Source organism: Vanessa atalanta, chromosome 12, assembly GCF_905147765.1.
Source record: "Vanessa atalanta chromosome 12, ilVanAtal1.2, whole genome shotgun sequence".
Lineage (NCBI taxonomy): Eukaryota > Metazoa > Arthropoda > Insecta > Lepidoptera > Nymphalidae > Vanessa > Vanessa atalanta.
Window position 1 is genome coordinate 7,710,350 of NC_061882.1, and position 22,558 is coordinate 7,732,907.

General features: G+C 33.0%; 1 protein-coding gene across 3 annotated transcripts in view; it reads left to right on the forward strand.

The window, feature by feature from the left end:
• The first annotated feature begins 4,747 nt into the window (after nucleotides 1-4,747).
• LOC125067587 (probable phospholipid-transporting ATPase IM) overlaps nucleotides 4,748-22,558 on the forward strand; it is a 56,965-nt gene continuing 39,154 nt past the window's right edge. Inside the window, exons 1-2 of one of the 3 annotated variants that reach the window (XM_047676228.1) lie at nucleotides 4,760-4,878; nucleotides 13,782-13,847. The gene's annotated coding sequence lies outside the window, so the exon portion shown is untranslated. Of the gene's footprint in view, nucleotides 4,879-13,781; nucleotides 13,848-20,606; nucleotides 20,745-22,558 lie in introns of those variants that run through there. The other 2 variants (XM_047676229.1, XM_047676230.1) reach the window with 2 other exon arrangements.

Here is a 22,558-nt window from a genome sequence, read left to right on the forward strand (position 1 = left end):
GCAAAACCATGGTTGAAGTCAAGTTTATAAGCATGTATTCTGTGTGTAATTTTTTACTAATTATTTCTTCATAATATTTACTAAGTTAATAAATAAATATATTACAATATATCATATTGAAACTATAATTATTAATAAGAAAATTATAATTAACTGATTGTGAGTGGAAAAAACGGGAAAAAGAAATCAAGATCAGTCGGTTGTTGTATTGTATTATGTCATAACACTCATGGTAAAACATTTCAAATAAAAAACAATAAAAGTTTTCATCAAAATCATCATCGTCACGATGATGAACATATGACGGTCGCAAATCCAGAACTTAATTTTGGAAACCTACTTTTAATAATTTCGTTAGACATTTTCAAAATTAATAATTAATTTTTATTTAGTACTGCGACTAGTATAAATTTCATTTTCTCTTACATGCCAAATTTCACCACCATGGGCGATCACGTAGGTTCACTATACAGTAGTAGTAGTATACAATCTTAACTCATACTTATTCTTGATAGATCTTCTCTGTTTCATCATGTCAGCCGAAGGACGTCCACTGCTGGACATAGGCCTCCCCCAAAGTTCGCTACAACGACCGGTCCTGTGCAGCCCGCAACCAGCGGCTTCCCGCGACCTTCACCAGGTCGTCGGACCACCTTGTGGGGGGCCCACTGCCACTTAAGTGTGGCAATTCTTAGAGCTATGTCGGTGACCTTAGTTCTTCTGCGGATCTCCTCATTTCTGATTCGATCTCGCAATTAGGTAAGTCCAACTTCAAAAAAGAGGTTACCGTCGAATCCAACTCGGCTGGGCAGCGTTCGGGAAGCTACGAAAAATCTTCTCGTCCCATATACCGCAGTGTCTCAAGACAAAAGTCTTTGACCAGTGTGTGTTGCCAGTGATGACTTACGGCTCTGAAACGTGGTCCTTCACAATGGGCCTCATAAGAAGGCTCAAGGTCACCCAAAGAGCAATGGAGATGGCTATGCTCGGAATTTCTCTTCTCTGTTTAAATACTATCTATTATGAGATATAGCAGATCTACTAAGAGAATGAATGGTTTTCGCTTGTAAAGATTTTCAAAATGTCTTGATTATAGCTTCACAGTTTTCATTGTGTTCGCAGAGTAAACTTGTTTCAACAAAGTCGTGGAGATCAATGTAGCTCCAGAATGACTGGATCATTCTGGAGTGAATAATTCATTCGTTCGGTGAATATTATATTGCAAAAAGCTTTACGTCAGTTGTCACTTAATAATTATGCTAAAGCCCAGGAAGACAAGTATTTTAAGTGGTAGTGCCACACTGCATACTTTCGAGTTGCAGCCGAATGGGCCGGCACGCTCGGGGAAGTACCACTCTCTCACTTAAAATCGGCGTGAAGTGGTAGCTATGCTACTGCGTTTCGTCCGGTATGTGAGAGTCCCAGAGGCCCGATCCCCCTCCTCCCCAAATCATAATGGTTGTGCAGAATTTGGTTCTATTACCCCAGGAGGGTACCATCAGTGACTGCGGTGGAGAATCCCTCTCTGGGCATCCATGCTCAGGACGTACACAACCTGAGCAGGGATGCCCAGGCTGCCCTCCGAATTCTGGGGGGGGCAATTTTGCGCTCGCCACTGTTCGGGGCAAGCGGAGCAGGCATCATAAGGCAACCCCTACCACCCTCACCGTGGACTTCTGCAACATAAGGGGACTCAACTCCAATTTGAACGCCGTTCACTTTCACCTTGAGACGGCTAAGTAGGCCTTGCTCTTTCTTACCGAGACCCAGATATCCTCTCCTGCCGATACGACTTTTCTCTCTTACCCCGGGTACAAATTGGAACATTCCTTTGTACCACGAGCTGGGGTGTGCGTTTACGTCAGAGATGATATCTGCTCTCGACGCCTCGGCAGCCTTGAAGGGCAGGACCTATCAATTATCTGGCTGCGTGTAGACTGCGACGACCATCCGCGAATCTACGCGTGCCTTTATAGGTCCCATAGCGGTAATGCCGAAACCGACCGACTGGTTGAGCACGTCCAAATGGCTACAGATTCCGTGCTGCAGCAGATCCCATCCGCAGATATCGTTATTCTTGGCGATTTTAATGCCCACCATGCCGAATGGCTTGGATCGCGCACTACCGATCATGCGGGTAGATCTGTTCTCGACTTCGCTTTAGCATATGATTTGACACAACTAGTCCCCTCGCCAACGCGAATACCAGACGTGGAGGATCATACACCTTCCCTGTTGGACCTTCTGCTGACTTCCCATCCGGATGGCTACCAGGTTATCGTCGAACCCCCTCTGGGCTCGTCGGACCACTGTCTCGTCCGAAGTACAGTGCCGGTTGCGCGTTACTCACGACCTCGTTTCGTGGGCTGCCGCCGAGTGTGGCACTACAGGTCAGCAGATTGGGATGGGATGCGGTCCTTCTTTGCATCCTACCCATGGGGGCAGGTTTGTTTCTCGCCGGATGATCCGAGTGTTGTTGCTGACTCTGTTGCCGATGTGGTACTTCAGGGTATGGAACTATTCATTCCGTATTCTGCGGTCCCCATCGGTGGCAAGTCCCAGCCCTGGTTTGGTCGTTTCTGCAAAACGGCTTCACGCAGAAAATGGGAACGCTACCAAGACTGGGCTAACGCATCAGCGTCTCGTGATGTAAATACCAGCGCAATCAGAAAGGAATATAACTCTGCCTCTAGGTCCTTCAAAAACGTGATTGCTAAGGCGAAGACGGAGTACATTGGCAGAATTGGCGAGAGACTGGTGCGCCTCCCTTCAGGAACACGTGCGTTCTGGTCTCTCGCCAAGGCTGTCTTAGGGAATTTCTGTCAGCCTTCCTTACCATCTCTGCACAAGGACGGTGAGTCATTGGCCCATACAGCGAAGGAGAAGGCTGATCTTTTAGGCTCTCTCTTCGCAGCGAACTCGACTCTGGATGACCGAGGAAAGTCACCACCAACAATCCCGCGGTGTGATACCACGATGCTGGAGGTTAAATTCCGGCAAAGTGCAGTTCGTAAAGCACTTCTTTCCTTGGATATTCATAAGTCGAGTGGACCCGATGGCATCCCTCCAATCGTGCTACGGACTTGTGCTCCCGAGTTGGCGCCGGTCTTAACGCGTCTTTTCCGGCAATCCTATGCATTCGGCGTCGTCCCGAACTCCTGGAAGACTGCTTTGGTGCATCCGATCCCTAAAAAGGGCAACCGCTCAGACCCGTCCAATTATAGGCCTATAGCCATCACCTCCTTGTTCTCCAAGATAATGGAGTCCATTATAAACTGCCAGCTCCTGCGGTACCTAGAGGAGTACCAGCTGATTAGCGACCGCCAGTACGGTTTCCGTCGGGGTCGCTCAGCCGGTGATCTTCTAGTTTACCTTACTCATAGATGGGCGGAAGCAGTTGAGAGCAAAGGGGAGGCATTAGCAGCCAGTCTGGACTTAGCGAAGGCCTTCGATCGCGTGTGGCACAAAGCGCTTCTTTCGAAGCTTCCTTCCTATGGGCTTCCCCGGAAATTATGCAATTGGATTACCAGTTTTTTGGCAGATCGGAGCATCAAGGTCGTTGTCGACGGTGCATGCTCTGACTTAAAATTCGTCAATGCTGGTGTTCCACAAGGCTGCGTTCTATCACCCACTCTGTTTCTTCTGCATATCAATGACTTGTTGCAAATCAGTAACATTCATTGCTATGCAGACGACAGCACCGTAGACACCTCATACACCGGCCGTGCTAATATTTCTCGGGAAAACGTCGAAGAAAACCGGAACAAACTTGTATCTGAAATCGAGTCTTCGTTAAACAAAGTCTCGAACTGGGGTCGGCTAAACCTAGTTCACTTCAACCCCAAAAAGACGCAAGTTTGCGCGTTAACTGCTAAAAAAACACCATTTGTCGTATCTCCACGATTCGAGAACATTCCGTTAGCCGCTACAGCTAGTATCGGAATACTTGGCGTTGATGTTTCGAGTCTCGTTCAGTTCCGCGGTCAATTGGAAGGCAAAGCCAAATTGGCATCAAAAAAACTTGGTGTGCTCAGCAAGGCAAGACAGTATTTCACGTCGGCCCATCGTCTAAGACTATACAAGGCGCAAATTCGGCCTCACATGGAATACTGCTCTCACCTCTGGGCGGATGCTTCCCAGTACCAGCTCCTTCCATTTGACCGTATCCAACGTAGAGCGGCTCGAATTATCGACGATCAAGCCATTTCCGATCTGCTTGATCCTTTGGCTTTGCGTAGAGATGTTGGATCGCTCTGCATCTTCTACAGAATTTATCACGGGGAATGTTCCGAGGAATTGTTCGGATTAATCCCGGCTGCTGAATTTCACCTTCGGACATCTCGTCAAAATTCCAAATAAGGCTGTATTATTATGCCATTATTATTATTATATATAACGTCTAGTTTCCGACTTCGCAAAGTCAATAAATCCTTTGCGGATCTGTTTCTATATTAAACTTTCGCAGATATTTAACTTTGCCGATTCATAAATTCAAAAGCGCTTTTAAAAGCTCTGTTGTGGAGTATCAGATATATAGAAGCTAATGATTGGTAATACCAATCACCAATACCAATTTGGTATGGATTTTAAATATCAAATCTACAATTAGATTGTGTAAGTAACCGTTAAAAATGTTTCTGAATTCTGAGTGTGGCAGTTAATAGTAGAAAATTTATGTGTAATCTCTGTAGTCACTAGTCTAGTATCTACTCTCTATGGCTTGCTTACTTCACACTTGTCATTTTATGTCAGTCAGTTTGTGCAAATTGTGGATTTGTGATTGTGGATTTGTACGTTTGTTATAAGTGAATATAAGAATATTTTCAGACAAGAAAATAAAACTATTGCGATAGTGTTTATGGCGTGAAATTCAAAACAGTACGTATCTTTGATTGAAATATATGTAGCTAAAATTAAATTGTTTTCAATAAACACAGGTGTCAACTTTTGCCTCTACTTTCACTTTTAAAATATACGAAATCACTATACACTACATGTGGTGTACGTAATCATATTATTTTGTAAACCTTTCATATTAGCTGAAAGTTTACATTTAACTCAATATGACGGTACAATATGTCTATTTTTAGGTCGCCAAAATATAGCCACCAACCTGTTGTAACCGGGTGTTCGCTAGAATTTTCAGCTTATAAACACTCGTTAATTTATGAAATAACTTCTATTTTTGGCTATAAACATTACCTTTAATTTTGCATTGAAGTTGCCGTATACAAATAAACATTTACAAGATCACCAAATTTTACTTTCTTGTAATGAAAAATATGAATTTTAGATGAATTTATACAATAAACTACTTTATCTTTATTAACAACTTTTAAATTGTTTGTTTTAAATAATTCAACCTTAATGTAATTAATACTCTTGAAGTATTGACTATTGACTTAAGGAATAACTTTAGACTTGAATTTTCACTGGAATGTGCATTAAGCCTTCCCATTAGGATCTTACAGGAATCCACAGGATGTTTATAGTCAGTAAAATGGAACCAAATGAAAATATATTCAATATCTGAAATATAGTAAAACAGAATGTTTTATAAAAATGTTCTTCACATTTTTTTCTCATCTATTTTTTTTTTTTGTTAATTTATAATACAATTACAATATATGTATTTACAGTAATATTATGTATACCCATAATAGCATAGCCAATTTTGTTAAAGTCTGTGGTATGTCTATATACGAGAAGTAGATGTAAATTTATAATACCAGGTTAAGACTCTGCATAGTCTATATCCTGTGGCAAGGTCACTAACGAATTTATTGTCAATTTTTAGTGTCAAAAGAACTCAATTTCTAAAAATCTGGCAATGATATTCAATTTTAAAATGATGATTTGAACATGTTAGGAGTTTATGTTTTCTGTAATATTTGAAGGAGTTGGTAAGTTTAGGATTGAAGAGATATAAAACAAAGTTTATTCATATTATATATACATTACATATAATAATAACTTAAATTAGAAAAGTTTAAGAGATATCAGTATGTTAATAATATATCAAACTGCTAGATCTACTAAATTTTTTTATAGACAATAATTAAGTCTCAAAAATGACTAAATATTATGGAAATATAGCTGTAGTTCAATGTAATTTATGTATGCATTGTAAAGCACGATAAAGAAGAAGTCTTAAACCTAGGCCACTTTAAGTATTGAAAAATGCAACTTAGGTCAATAAATATTTTCTTACTATTAATTCTTATGATAACAAATATTGGTAATTTTTAACATTAACAATAATAGAAAAAAGAAAATAAAGAAGAAATAAAAAAATGTGGGCCAGAATCAGAGCCTCCTGGTCTGCAATCTTATAAGTTAGACATGCACTGTTGAAGATATATTTTCTAAATGTAAAAAACTAATGAAATAGTAGGATTTTCAGTAGATTAAAATAGGCCCAACAATTAATTCCTTGTCTGCATACAATCGCAAAAAATATATAATGTTATAAAAATGATTAGGATGTTCAGTTTGGTTCTGGCTGGTATTCAACTTCAAATACAGGCAAATAATAAATATTTCCCAAATAAGATTTTTGCTCTGTTCTGTTAATCCATTTTTAATAGCCTTCAATTTAAGTGTGCGATTGAACTTAACAGTCAATTGCAATCAATGATTATATAAATTATATTACCATGGGGTTTATATCCAATGGAAATATAAGAAGAATAAAAGAATATGAAGTTTTAATAAAAGGTTATATAAAAAAAGCAAATAAATCCTACTTGTGCAACTACTAAGTGCAATATCCTGCCTTCTTTTACCAAGGCACCATGCTTCTCTTGCGGGAGTATAAACATGTATCAGAAAGTAATGTGACATGTGCAGGTTTCCTCGAAGATGCTTTTTATCAACTCTTATAGATAATTCTTTGGTTTTTTATGTCTTCAAATAGGTGTTACTATATTTTGTCCCTAAATGCTGTGTAATTTTTTTTGTGTTTTTAAAATTGCTCGAATATATTTGTAAAAAATATAATATAATATATAAAATAAAAAGCATTTTTTTTCTATTTATCTCATATGCTGCTTTTCCTATGACTAGGTTTTCTAAGATAAAGATACTTGATTTTTTTTTTTTACTTTATTAATATATACTATTGTATTCGGTTTTATTTCAAAATAATTGTAATTTAACAAAAGCAACTAAGATGGTAGAGCATATCCTTAATAAAATAATGAAAAGGTATGACACCACATATCCATGACATTACATAAGATTGATTGACTGTGTTATTTTTTTTTTATTTAAAATTATACTACATTTTATTCTGATGTTTTTTATTTGCTGTTATAATAGACGTCTTATTTCACCTTTTTATTCAAAATCTGCAAAGTGGGGTTCTTTATAATGATTAAGTAATTTCTGTTTGCATAGTATGTAACTTTGAACTTAGACTTGATATTATATCAGCCGCGTTACAGGTGCAAGTACTCTCACGCGTTTAAATCAATTAGATTGTTGAATAATTTAGTAAGATTGTAGAGCCAATGTCATCCAAGAACCTTGAACTTTATTTTCGCCGAATGTTCTATTGTTTAATGTCGCAATAAATTAAATAATAATTGTTACGACTTATGAATAAATAGGATTACAGTTCACATACACGGGACAGAATTTTAGACGACGTACAGGAAAACACGGTGACAAAGAACAATACACAACCTCTATTAAGTCATTAAAAAAAATACATGAGGCGTGCGTCTTGATATATTACAGCTCACGACTAGTTTCATTTGAAAGTGATTAATTGTTAATTTAATAAAATCTCATTATTTTAAGAATCTCGCGGAGTGTAACTAGTGAATTCTTATTTTATAAAAAATGTGGCATCTATCTGGTATCTAATAAATACATCCTTAATTATACATTTAATGTTAGTTCTGTAAGATAGTCCACGAAAATACCACTTGTAATATATATATATATAGATATATATCGAGCTATTTTAGGGCTTTACATTAAACAAGATAAAACTGTAAAATGTTATAATACATATAATATTCAAAATACTGAAGTTGAAAAATTACAGCTTTATATATAGTATAATTAAAGTTAACATAAATCAATAATCAATAACGTAAGCAATGAAAAAATAATATTTAAAATGCCTTTAAACAAAAAGCTTAGAACTTTAAATTTTCCATCAGGTGAGCCTCCTGCTCGTTTGCCACTTATGATATAAAAAAGAAATCGGTCTCAATTAGAAGATCAAGAAGGATTAAAATTTCTCAGAAGCTGATTCTTTGTAAAAAGTACTAGTTTTTTTAAAATTTATCGTTTCACAAGTACGGTACGAATTATTGAATGAAAGCGTGTCCTTCTTATTAAATTTAGAAATATGAGGAATGGTGCCTGTACTTCAACTCGTAAGTTAAAGGCATTAGCGTTTTTGGAATCCTTGGACTGATGGTATAAAATAGGGGACGATGTATTTTATGGCACTTGTTTCAATTTATTTTATTTATTTATTTGGGAAACAAACAATTATAATTATGTTTAATAGTAAAAAATAAATATAAGAAAAACATTTTGATTAATAAAGTTTCCACTTAAAAAGTACAAACAAATGATAACTGACATTTAAAATATGACGTAAACTTAATTTAAATTCACTAATTTTTGAGTTAACTCAAAACTTAAAATTTGAGAATTTATATCTAATTCTTTACAATGAATGTTATAATTTTTTCATGCGCGTAGCAAGAACATATTCTTTTAATAGTCACACTTACAAAGGGGTACAAAAAATAAAGATTGGTTTCTCGCGTTAAGGCGAGGACATTTAAAATGTAAATTATTAAGGAGACTCTTAGAATCAACAAAGTTATGGACAGTTTTATATAAAAATATTTGGTCCCTTAAACTTCTACGCACGTTTAACGGGATGATACCCGAGATATCATTATTGTCAATATTATTGGAAAAGCCACCTCTAAATTGCAAATGTTTCAAAAATGTTGACTGAATTTATTCTATTTTATTTATATACATTTTGTAATATTTATATTTTTCTATTTTATTTATATACATTCCAAGATAGACCTAGCATTACAAAGTAAAATAAGCTATTTTTTTATTTATTATTATTATTATAGTCAATCTTGGAATAAATCCTAGCATTTAATACGCTTTAGCTGTTATATAATTAATATGGTAAGTAAAAGTTAGCTTATGGTCTAAGTAAACACCCAAATCTCTCATCTCAGAAATTCTGAACAAACCGGTGTTCTGCAATTTATAGTCAAATAATATTGGTGAGGCCAATATTTGCCTTGTAAATGTTAGAATGTTTCATTTTTTTATATTTATGCGCAAAAGGTTTTTACAGCAATTATCTAAACAAAGTGAATAATTTGTGGTATTTTTAGTATTTATGTATTTATTGAAAGTAATTCAATAATAAAAGTATTATAAAATAAAGGGCGGAGTAAAGGCCTGGTTACGCAAAAACCTAACGTTTAAGTAATGTCGGATGCCTCCGGTCATAACCTCGTTGGTAAAACCCCCATATACTTTTAAACAAAGAAGAAAAAGATAAATTATGTAATTAAGATTACATAGCTTAGTTCTGAATCATTTAGATCTAGAGATCGTGTAATTCCTCCATTGAATATAGGGTAACGAATCACTGTTATCTGAAGCATTGCGCTGTGCGCGTTACCCTCGTTTTCTGTATTACCAGTAATTAGAAATGTACTATGGGTAAAATAGTTTAAATTATCGCAGGTATATTTTACAACAGTTTTAATTCTGCTAGCAGCAGTTGTACAGAAATCTATTAACGTGAGCTGACAGTTATAAGATAACATAAATTTACAATGTATTTAAATATAGTTGTTGGCAGTTTTGAGTACCCTATACATTGTACAAGTTAGCTTGATCTTTTTGACAGATCAGAGGACGGATGGGACATGAATAACAGGTAGTAACTATTAAAAATATCGATTACAAAAAATTATTATTAAAGATAATTGTTAAGTTATTGTTACGAACGGAGGTCCTTTCGGTTGGGGTCTCTTTGGCTAGTGGTTGGGGTCTCTTTAGCTGGTATAACTCTATAAAGAAACTTAAGGTAAAAAAAAAATGAATTCTAATTTGAATTACGCAATAATTTATGTCTAGTGCAATAAAGAATTTCACACATAATACACCCACACAATCTCGTCACAGTAATAAGTATTTTAAAACGTAATTTTTTGGATTATTAGATATTTTCGGTTTCCCATCACTGTCTGTTAATAAGATCAAAATTTTCCCTTACAATGATTAGCTCAGCAGAGAGACATTTTCAGACTGTTACTTTACTTCTACATTGTATTCATATAATTTAAAGAAAAACCCGTAAACAATTTCTGAATTTTTTTTTTTTCGTATAAGTTTTTGATTTCTGATATTTAGACTGCAAAATTTTTGCAGTCTAAATATGGTTTTCTTGTATGACTTCTCTTTAGAGTGTAGCACCGTGATAATGTTCGAGAATATTGTATGGTTAAATTTGCTTTATAATAAAGCGATACAATGCCACCACGTGGGCGAGTGTGTTACGATTACAATTTGACGCTGAGCTGACGACGACGGGCTGAGTTCTAAAGACACATAAGTCCATGGAAACTTATGGCCGGAATTGATTCCGCTATACTCGATCAAGATCCTTTTCTTCACTGGGCCGCTAGGCACTGGCTTTTTCGTATTTTAATTTAATGCTATTATTTGTCGCACAAATACAAAAAAAAGTGATCAGCAAACATGCAATACTCTCGTATATGCTTTTTGGGAGATTGAAATATTTTCGAAACAAAGTTTCTGACGACCTTCCTAAGTATGTCGTGAAGTAATTTCTATAAGTATTTCCGGCACTTAAAACCGAAAAGAATTTAAAGAAAAACAACAAGCAATTTCAAGTTTGTAATTAAAAAGTGACTTGTTACAAATACAGTTTATTTCACACGTTATGTTAGAAAATATCTACAAATCCAAAATATCTACCATATTTTGGATTTTTAAATAATATCGTTATATTTTAAAATGTCCCTTGGAAAGATATTGCCTTTTACGCTAATTTTACAATTATTATTATGAAACTGTAACGAGAGCATGTAATTATAAAACCACCTTTTACAGTTCGAATAATTCTTTGTATCGTTTAGTTGTAAAATAAAATATCTTTGTTACCAGGATGGGTTACAAAAATTAAAAGCGTCTGCTCAAAGGCTTATTCCACTACGATGTTCCCATGCGATTTGGTGGGTAGACGTGGTAGAATTTAATTCGATACGTGCAGGTTTCCTCACGATGTTACCTCACCGACGAATACAAGGCGAAATTTAAAGAAAAATAAAGTATATTAAAACTCAGTGGTGACCCGGACTTAAACTCATAATCTTCGGATTAGTTACAATATCGGTCGTTACGATGCTTAGAAAATTTTCGATCACATGGGTATTTTAAACTTTAAGTTATTGTAAACCACTAAACCTCGTTGTTTCTTGAAAATTAATAAACGTATCAAAGAGATCAAATAAATATTTTGTAAATATATAAAAATACAAGCTTTAATTATATTCTTATGGGACTTCAGAGGCTCAGATAAAATTGACATAAAACTAGTAGGGAAAAGTTTAGCCTAAGGTATAAATTCGCAAGCAGTCTGCGTGTCGTACGTGTCTGAATCCCTATTGCTTACTATATAATATAAATACATATTTATGTGACTGAGTAAAACCCTTTCAGTTATATAGCATTACGTAAGTAATACACGCATTGCGTAAGTAGCATTAAAATTATGCAAGTACTAGTTTCCGTCCGCGGGTTATCCCGCGGGTGAGAGTTCTGACGCAAGACCAATAGAATTAATAGTCTCAGAAATTTTCAACAGTAAAACCCAATAACCTTTCCAATCAGGGGTTTGTTTCCAGTACCTTGGGATCTACAAACTAATATTTAACCACTTAGACGTAAAAATGTTAGCATTATATTAACTATGAGATATATTATAGATAAAGTTTATTGTTATCAAAGAATTACGATTTGCGCTAAAATATGACGTAGAAGCTTATGTGGAGTCGGCAATTTAACATTTTTATGGGACAACGCACAAACAGAGTGACCATCGGTCATTATACCCGATTAAGATTTTTTTTACCTAGGAAAATTTATCATCATAATATGTAAAAATAAAAGCTAAGTACCATTTTTGTATTCAACCAAATGTTTCGACACAATTTCAGAACTACTAAGGTTTGTAAATGCCAAGGTAAAATAGGACGGCCAAAACGCTATGGTGCGCGGCCGTGTGCAAATAAAGCAAAGAGCTTGAAGTTATTAAGGTTTTTCAGTTATCAGTAGTGAGGGAAGGTAGGGCTGCTTTTGTTGCTTTAGTCGAAATGTCAGGAGTGGCCCGTGACGTCATCGTGCGGTAAAATGGCGCGACATTTCACGGTGCCGACACGCCCTAGTCCACCCTAATCTCTGTCATGACAGGGTTGCCCAAATCTACCCCCAAAGCACCCGCTGAGGACCGACCTAATTCTTTTATGTTTGCCATTAATCTGGATTTAACGATTTCACTGCCGCTAAATTGAGAATCCATCGGTGCTCATTGATTTTGTGATACATATGTTTTTTTTTTAATTTCGTTATGTTATTAACTGCGTATGTAGTGTGAATCAGGTCGTTATCGTTGGCGTAAAATATGTTGTACTAGCTATAATTAAAAGTAAAGTTGAATGAGTAACATGGTAACGACATTGATAATAAATTTTCTCTAGGCTTTTAGGCGATTCGATGTCACAAAGCTGCAATTTTACTTGCCATGATTTATTGAGGCTTAATTTATTTGATATATAATACTATATTGTAAGCCTATAAATTATTTTATATAAAATATTTATAAATAATCATTCAAGGTTGTATAGCTTTTAGCTATTGAGTTATATTTATTTATTATATAAATGTGATGAATACTTTTTGGTTTGACATTTTTATAATAAAAGTAGAAGAAGAATATTTTTGAATTTGACATGGGAATTATTAATCTGGGTTGAAAAGTGGAAGATATTGGATGATTGTAACAAAAACTGGAAAAATCAATATATTAAATATTGTTAATTATTTTACGTTTCTATTTACTTGAACCTGGGTCTTCAATATACACTCGGATATGTAATTAATTAAGCAGTTCGATAGCACTATTTCTTCCATACCATTATTTAAGACAAAAATCGTAACATAACTGAAATAATATATAGTCTATATTGCTCATGGATAAATTATCTTTCTGAAGCTGATGGAATGATTAAAATTGCTTCAGTAGTTTAAGACTCTATCGATAACAAACAAATAAATATTCCCTCTTTATGCTTTCCCATAGGAACCGTGTATTCTTGCTGTTTAAAGAGCAGCCCCCAGACTGCTATACATACGAAATATCATGTCGCTTTCTTGTAAGATCCCAACTGAATAAATATATTTTGATTTTGCGATTAATTTCTCTGAGTTCTCCAAAAGTTCTCTGTTGGCAAGTTATTTTTGTTGTCACGAATAAGAATGTGTGAATTAAATAGTAGGTTATATGTACATTTTAAACATTAAATTCAACCTGTGATTGAAACAGCGAATATCGACGAAAGTTTGTTTAAATGTTACTCAGACAAAAATATACATTGTTCTATTTGTCTATCTAAGCAAACGAAATTGCGGCCTTAAAACGGAATAAGATAAATAATTATGTCAACTCACATTCTTAATATTTTTTTAAGATAATCACAATGGATGCCAGATCACAGACAATGCAGATCATTCATCCACTCGCATAGCAATGTCAGGTCAGTGTGATGATTTTGTCGCATACGATGTTGTATGATACCGGTCACTGATTTAAATCGAAAATGTTATACAACTTATTTGTGGTAAGTTGGCTTATCATCGAGGCTGTGGAATAATACTGAAGAATAGTACAGAATTGGTAAACTTGCTTGAATCTGATCAAATATTTAACAGTAATAGGTAGCAGAACTTTTTTTGAAGATTTTTTAGATCTCATGGTGTACAAAAAGTAGTAACTATATTTACATCTCATTTGGAAGTGACTAAAACGTATTTGAAATCTAGAGGTCCGAAGAGTTCGTTCAAAGCGTGTAAAAACAAAAGATCGAATGAAAGCATGTGTTTGTTCTTTTAGTTTTTCGTTTGTTTTTATCGTTACATTTCCCTCTTATACAATTATATTGATCGTGATCTTGAATAATCTATGGTACTCATTATGGACTCGCGAAATAATGCCGTTTCGACCGTCGGCGAAGTTGTAATCGGAAGTATTGAAGAAAAATTAAAGTAGGTACAAGTAGAATAGTGTTTGTTGTATCAAGAATAATAATATTTGAATCAAAACTGTTTATAGTTCTGATATATTATTATGAACTGCAAACAGGTTTACATATCACATGCGTTTTCTAACTTCGAACTGCAGGTTACTAAGTTTTATTTAACTATACTCCTTCTTCGATTGAAATAGAGAATAAAAACAAAATTAATTATATTTCTATAATCTTATTTAGAACTGAATAAGTTTTCATAACACATGGAGTGTAAAATATATATAAATAAATAAATATTGAGCAAAAAAAAAATGACCTCCAGTTACACTTACTTTGGGCATCAAATAAAGACGTTTAATCGAAATAATAAGAAGTTGTAAAGACAATATGTATGTAATTGAGTTTTCACAAATTTTATTAAATGAAGAACTTTAAAAAAAATACTGAATACAGAGAACAAATAGTATAGTGATTATTTGTTAAACGATCACGTTGTTTCATATATATTTGTTCAAAACACTTAAAATCTAATATAAATTATATACTTACACATCGATTGAATACTCACATCGATAAGCGAACATACCTAGGTATATATAGCTCATAAAATTAATGGTATATTTATCTACGGTATCATTATGATACCTGTTATGACTTATATATTAGTATATTATAAAACAAGACAACACGTCATCGCGTGGATAAAATTAGGTTTTTAATTTAGAGCTCACGTTTTTAATTATTGTGATAATTATTCTGGTTCAGTTTAAGACCACGCAGCGACCACACAATGAAGGTAGTTACTGTGAATTACTTTTACGTATAATATCATTATCTATAATTGAAAATGAAAATCATTTTACAAAGTGCTTCAATGAACGAACATGCCCATCTAGAAATTATAAGCTATCAATGAAAATTTTATGTCAAGGCTCTTAACAGTTTTACGTGAGTCCAAATAAATTATGTATATGATTATACTTTTTCTTTTAGAATATTATTGTAGCTACGCATTTGTTTTTTTTTTATTCAAAACTTTTATACGTAATTACGAACTCACGAGAAATAAAATAGAAAACTACAAAAAGAAATGTCAAAGTAATGTCCATGGGCGGTGGTAGTCACTTTCCATCAGGAGAGCCTCCTGCCCGTTTGATAAAATAACTAGGTATAAAGGGGAATGCTTATCTTTTATAGATATTTCTTCCATCATAACCAAGAAGGAAAAAACAGTACTATGATGGTAGACACGTATCATGTAAAATCGAAATTACAATATGTAATAAGAAAATTATGTTTATTTCCTCAGGTAGCTTTATAATATATGACAAGCACGTACAAAAATATTATAAGATAACATTATACAATTGTTTAATATACATACATATGTATAGACAGTTTTTTCTTTAAATCAATATTATAAAAAAAGGGTTTTAGGCGTTAATGACACGGAACATTAACATGACAGCTCGATTTTACTCGTATCTATTGATCCAAAACAACGAATACGGGCGGTATTCATAAATAAATTTCATGTCATGTATTGACAGGCAGGAAATCTGATGGGCTGTTAAAATAGACGACTCTAGCAAGGGCTATTGCTCTATCAGTGTGCCGTATTTCGTACTTTGTTATCGGTATAGCCGCATTATCGTCGAAATGACCGCATCGTCGCAACGGTACCGCGCCTTATACAATCACGTATAGCAGGGAATACGCATCTAATGTCGCTGAAAGTAGAACGAAAATGTGTGTCATACTTTTTCTGATTTCTACCCACATCATTTACTATTGATTATTTTTAATACAGAATATACTTTTTGGTCACAAGTAAATTTTTAGTATTTTTATCTGGGAAGGATCTCTTATGTGAAGATAATAGAACTATAGATTAGAGATAGATTAAGGAAAAAGATACACAGAGACCACCAACCCCAAATAATCGAGATAAGAGCACGCGAAATACGAATATGGTAATGTTTTGAGTAATTTCTGTTATCATTTAAAAAGTCTTATTTTAATAACATTAATCTAATTTTAACTTTTAACAAACTATACATAAGTATAATTATAAATAGGTAGATTTTTATTGAACCTTATTTCATATTCAAATCACGTTGAAGGTCGACAATAAAGATGGATCAGAGTGAATTTGTCCTTTAACTGGTGACTATGTTCACCTAGAGAATTTACTTAGTAGTTTATTGCATTCATTTTCGTGATCGCAGTGTTAAGTTTACTGAGTAGATCTAATTCGGATTAGAGAACAGTCTTATAGTGGGTTTTCACTGAAATAGCGAAAAAACTATGTGTTTGTAACTGACTGTGTTTGTTCTTTGTATTAATTTTTGTTCTCATCATAAACTGAGGCAAAAACTACCGTAATGACTTCAAAGGTATCTTTTGTAACCAATTTATTATTTGTTTATTCATTCTTTATTGCACCAAAGCTTATTAATAACACTAAAGTTGTCCCCTTTCGCGTATATATATATCAATTATCTCAATATTCAATTTGGTGAAGCAATCAAATAATAACAACTTAGTGTTTAAGCTTAAACTTTTCTACTCGTTTTCAACACTTACGTAGCTATATAAGTAATAATGAACATGTGAATATGATAATGAGTCATCCGTATGTATAAAAATCGCTTACATTCGCGTCGTGGGTTTTTGGCAAAACGACAAATTTTGTAATGTGAGCTTCAATTGTACGTTGCTACGTGTACGATACGCATACATCGTAAAACTGTTAATCATCTAAAAGTGCTCAGATCGTTGTTCGGGGTATACGGTCCGGGAATGAAGTCATGGCCGTCGCGTTGTTTATAACAAATTATGAGACTTGTGTGAATTTCAAACAGAGTCAGGAAGACGAGCTAGTGAAATATTTACTTTGTCGATTTCCATAAATTTTTTACGTATAGAGTTATCATGTAACAGAGTTTGTTAAGTAGTTTATTTAATCAAACAGTCATCTCGTAAAACGCTGACTTTATTCGTGTAAAAAATAAATATAATGTAGAGGAACTTAGATTAAAAAGTAATTTCTCCGCCACATATACATACGTGTAGACTACCTACATTTTACATCTCGCACTGGAATAGCTTGGTGGAATAAGCTCCTTAAGAGTACTCTCCGGTCATTATACAGCTATGAGAAATTGACGGGTAGGTACAATCGTTTTATTTATAACCACATTAATATTATAAAGAAATCATAAGTTATTCGATTTCACGCAAAAATACAAATCTTTACGTGAGTATAACCCTACTAGTCTGAGTTTTTTGTTATACATTGCAATATTTCCAGAGAAAATTATATATTTTTTTTATCCTATATAATTTGCAGTCAATTTATTCGACTTTGGTGCTTTTCTGAAGAACCTTGGCAAAACTAGGAATATACTATGAATAATCTTTGTTCCGGAGATTTGTAGAAATGAAACCTATTAAACCACATGGGCAGTTCGTGCAGAAATAATAACTACAGACTTAGAAAATAAAAGGACTTATCTGTTTGTTTATATCAAAATGTAGGAATAAATCTCTTGATCAAAGGGCGAAGTCAAGGTGGGTTAGCTGGTAAATATGTAGTTTGTGTGCCGCAGAGATTAGAAACTAGGTTGACCAATAATCATTACAAAGCTTGCCAGTACCTCAAATAAAGCATACATTTTTCGTAACAATATTTTCATAAAACAAAATTATCTTTTGTCTCTATTATAATTGGCCTTTAAAGTTTTAAAGCAGCTTTTGTTTAATTTTTTTCCTTCACATAATAATTTCGACGTCGATTAGGACGTCGAACGACGTCGTCACTTTTATAAAAATAATTTAGAATATGACGCAGAGGTTAACTAAATAATAAAGACAATTTAATAGTTAAAGCAAAATATATGCATTGGTTTCAAGTACACATTCTAAGCTATACTTGGCACGTATGAGCTGTTGAACCATCTAACTAAGCATTATACAATGTTAAATATGTTAATGACGCAGGCCTTTCCGTGACAATTATGCGTTATCTTATTATTATTTTTTAATAAATATAATATATTAAAAAAAACTAATTATTTTTTATTACAATAATTATATAATTTTCTATTTAAAATTATGTTGGTAATTATTTGTATATTAATTATTAAACAATAATGAAATTAGCGATGGACTAATAACCTTGTTATACCGCGTAATTGAATAGCGAGTTTAATACAACAAATTATAGAAAAGTACATTTGAAAATAAAATTATTTATATATCTAAATTCTTGCAATACGCCATTTGTTGATACTGTCGATCGTAAATCATCATTTCCTAGACTTTGTCTAGGTCCGCAGTTATATTTTTTCCCAAAATTACTTAATATTTGCCAAATTATTTTGAATGGGCCCAACGACAAAACAAAAACTACAAGATGTAAAGTTTATCATTAGACCTATTAACAAGAGTAACGCAACATTTTCCTAGAATGCCGAATACCTACTACCTACTCAGTAAAAAACGAATACTCGGTCCAACACTAAAACAATCGGAACTATTAGAGGCGGTTGACTATTTTTTTAAATTATATGAAGTAAATTAAATTAAAATATAAAATTCATAATATATGGTATAGGAATACTTAACTCTGTTCTGTCTGGTACATGTTTTCAACTTTAGAAAACAAAAGACTTGTACACGGTGCACATATATTTAAATACTTTTGCGGAACGTCCCACATGTATTGTAGTCTTTAGGTATTAAACTTTCAGTCTACAAAATATAAGTCTAATTTTATAAAGATAGGACTTTTAAGATTTAGGTTCACGTATTAAACGCCATCGAGGAGTTTTTATTTCATTTATATTTATTTAGATAAATGTTTCAAAAACTGTTTAATGTTTGGGATAACAGATTTTAAATCGATGAATATGTCCTAATTACGTTTAAACCTTTTTATGCGGTTTAAATCTGAGTATATGTATCTGTATCGAATGACATCGCTGAATTTAACAAGTACTCGGTTCGACGCAAATAAACCAACTATAGATTGATCTGACTAATTAACTGACGATTCGTATATTTATATTTGCAACTGTTATGGAATATTTAAAATTTAAATTCCTTACGTTACAGCAACAATTTTAAAGTACTACAACAATTTGTTGTAGTAAAATTTAATCATCTGTTTTGCCTGTTATGAGTTGTGACTGTTACTTTGTCGGTGTACAATTTGCGCAAGAGTCAGACATTCCGCGTACTCTTAGTACGAATGTACGCGACTTGCACTCGGCGAACTGTCATCGCCGTTACGGAAGTTTGATTTGTTGTGGCTAACTTCTCTTCATTAAGTTGTACTGTTTGTCTTCTTTCTTGTCATTGGATCGATTTGAAATTGACGTTATAAGATTTTACATTATTATTTTGTTGGGAATATAGAAATCACTAATCTTAATTACTTACTAGACGTTAATAAATAATAAACGTTAACGGTAATTAATACGAGGAAGGTCAATTCGTGTTAAATTCGATTGTGTGGTTGTATTTATACGTAATTAAGTACGATAAAAATATAAGAAATTTAATCAATTAATATTTACTTAAAATATTAGTAATAAAATTTTTATAATAAGTACGTACAGCGTAAACCGGTGGTTTAACAGGATGGAAATTTGACAGGAATTATTCCTTATGGAACAGTAAGCATTAAGAGATATTTTTGTCAAAATTTCTCTCCTACGGGACTCAAACAGAGTATGAACGTTTGTATTGAAATCTGAATGGAAATTTTTAATGTTAGATATATGAAAATATGTATTAAGGCTTATGTTAATGAGTTAAAGACAGATGTTAAAGTTTTTTTTAATTTTCATCACCCAAAGGTATAAGAATTACTTAATAATATTTTACTCGATATAATATGTAGAAATAGTTGACTAGATATTGGAAACAAATTAAAAATGGCTTATTATTTAGGCTAATTTACATGCAAAAAAATTAGCAAAATACGTGTCCGTAAAGTAAATAGGAATTTAAATATTTAATAACATTACTCTACTATTTATTTATTACATTGGTAACGGAATTTTAAAATTAATTGCTAGAATAGAATAGAATTGTCTGGCATGAGAAACCGTGAAACATAATAATAGAAAAAACGAAGGAAACCTAAGGAAAAGAGGTATAAGTCTGTATAGAACTCCTACTCACCTTGGGGCTTGCTGTGTTACGTACGCAAAATACATACTATACGCTACGCTATCAAAACAGTTTGTCTACCGCAGCGTCGCGAGTCGCACGTCCGTAGACCACGCGCTGCGGACTTTGTTAATTTAAGCGAAAATTCATATCAAACCGAAACGATATTAGTGCCTTTAACGTGATTTTATTTACAATTCCACAGAAAATATCTATAATTTAAAGGTAAAAGTGATAAATATTACCTCGTCTGAGGTCTTAATATCTTTTGATGTGACTTGTCATTTAATTTAGGTTAGCCTCAATACTTATTATTTTTTGACGACAATTAAATGCTATGTGGCAAAAGCGGTTACCAGTTAATTTATTTTATCACATGTTTCAAATATAAGTATACATAATGTTGTCTTCGACACTATAACTTTTATAAATTGCAATGAAACCTAATTTAGTTTTGGAAGTGTAACTGTTGAATTTTTTTTAATGTTTCTCATCTTTAAATCTTTTTTAAATAATTTTTTCCGAATTTTTTTGTAGTACAGACCAAAAGTATGTTTATCTCGATTTATGAAATGACTACAATGGAATACTTATCTATAAAAGATTTCAGAAAATAATTTTCTTAAATTATTTATCGCCCAATATCCAAATGTTTTTATTCTTGAACGATTTTATGGGAATGTTAACGAAAGTCATGTAATTTTGTATTTTAATAAACTATATTATAATATTATATCCTTTGGTATTTTATCAAGTACTCAAAACATTTCCATAGCTACTGGCTGAATATCTAAAAAACAAATTGTTGTGTTATATTTATTCGATTATTTTGAACTCAACAACATAAACATAAATACTATAATAGTATACGTAATAGGCAAACATTTTTTTCTGTAAATCCTTTTACCGCCGTCATCGTATGTTTAGGTAGAGGTTAGCCTTGACCGACAAACATTAAAATACTTTTTATATTTGCCAATCCTCAACAAAACTAGATATATAATTATGTATAAATCTATAAATTTCCTATTTAATCACTGAAAACGTGATTGTATTTGCATATTTTTAAATATCTTGTATCTTTATAAATACTAGCTGTGACGCGTGATTTTACACGCGTTCAATAATATAAAGTGAGTATTTATAGCGCGAATATAAGTTAATAAAAAACGACAATACTATTTATTCTAAATAGAGGGAATTTCGGAACAATCCCAAAATAGTTTTTATGAATTATAATTATGTTCCTTATAAAACTGCTTGTATGCTTAAAATAGCGTGAACTTCAAGATCTTTTATTTTTTTATAAGGTAACCTATTTTATTAAAATGAAATTTATCTAAATAAAATAACTAAACAGTAAGTTTAATTGTTCCCTATAAATATACATTTTACAGTTTTATATGTTTGCAATTTTACCTGTTTTGAAGTAGTAGTTGTACCTAATGTGGTTGTTTTGGTTTTGATAACTTGCGAATATACTTTAAAACGGCAGTTGTTTTAAAAACACAGTATTCAATTAAATATATTTGTATAGAGTATTTAAGTGTATGCATGAAGAAACTGGTTTCGTGTCTGCGCCATCACGCAAAACAATTGCTCTTTTCAAGATGCAAATTTTAATTTTTCTATTAACCTAGTCCAATGATAGTTTTAATATGTCTAATAAAATGTGTATATAACTAATAACCTCAATATACATTAACATAAAAGCATATTTGTTGCTCGAATGCTAGGCTCGGCGGTTGAGCGTGTTTCTACATTATTGCTAAGAAGTAACACGCGGGCGAGGTCAAGACTGCTAACTAGTAAGAAATGAAATTAAACATTTAGTCTACTTAGTCCCAAAACATCAAATAGAAGAATAGAAGTAGGTAAATAAGTGTGAGTAACACTTTATGTAATGAAAGACAAAACTAAGAATATGTCTACAGTCTAGACGCAAATTTTGTTACGTTTCATTTCATCGTTTATTTCGTTCCACGTTTTCATTTACTATATAATATTTTGATAGGGTTACCTAATAATATTGTTTAGTA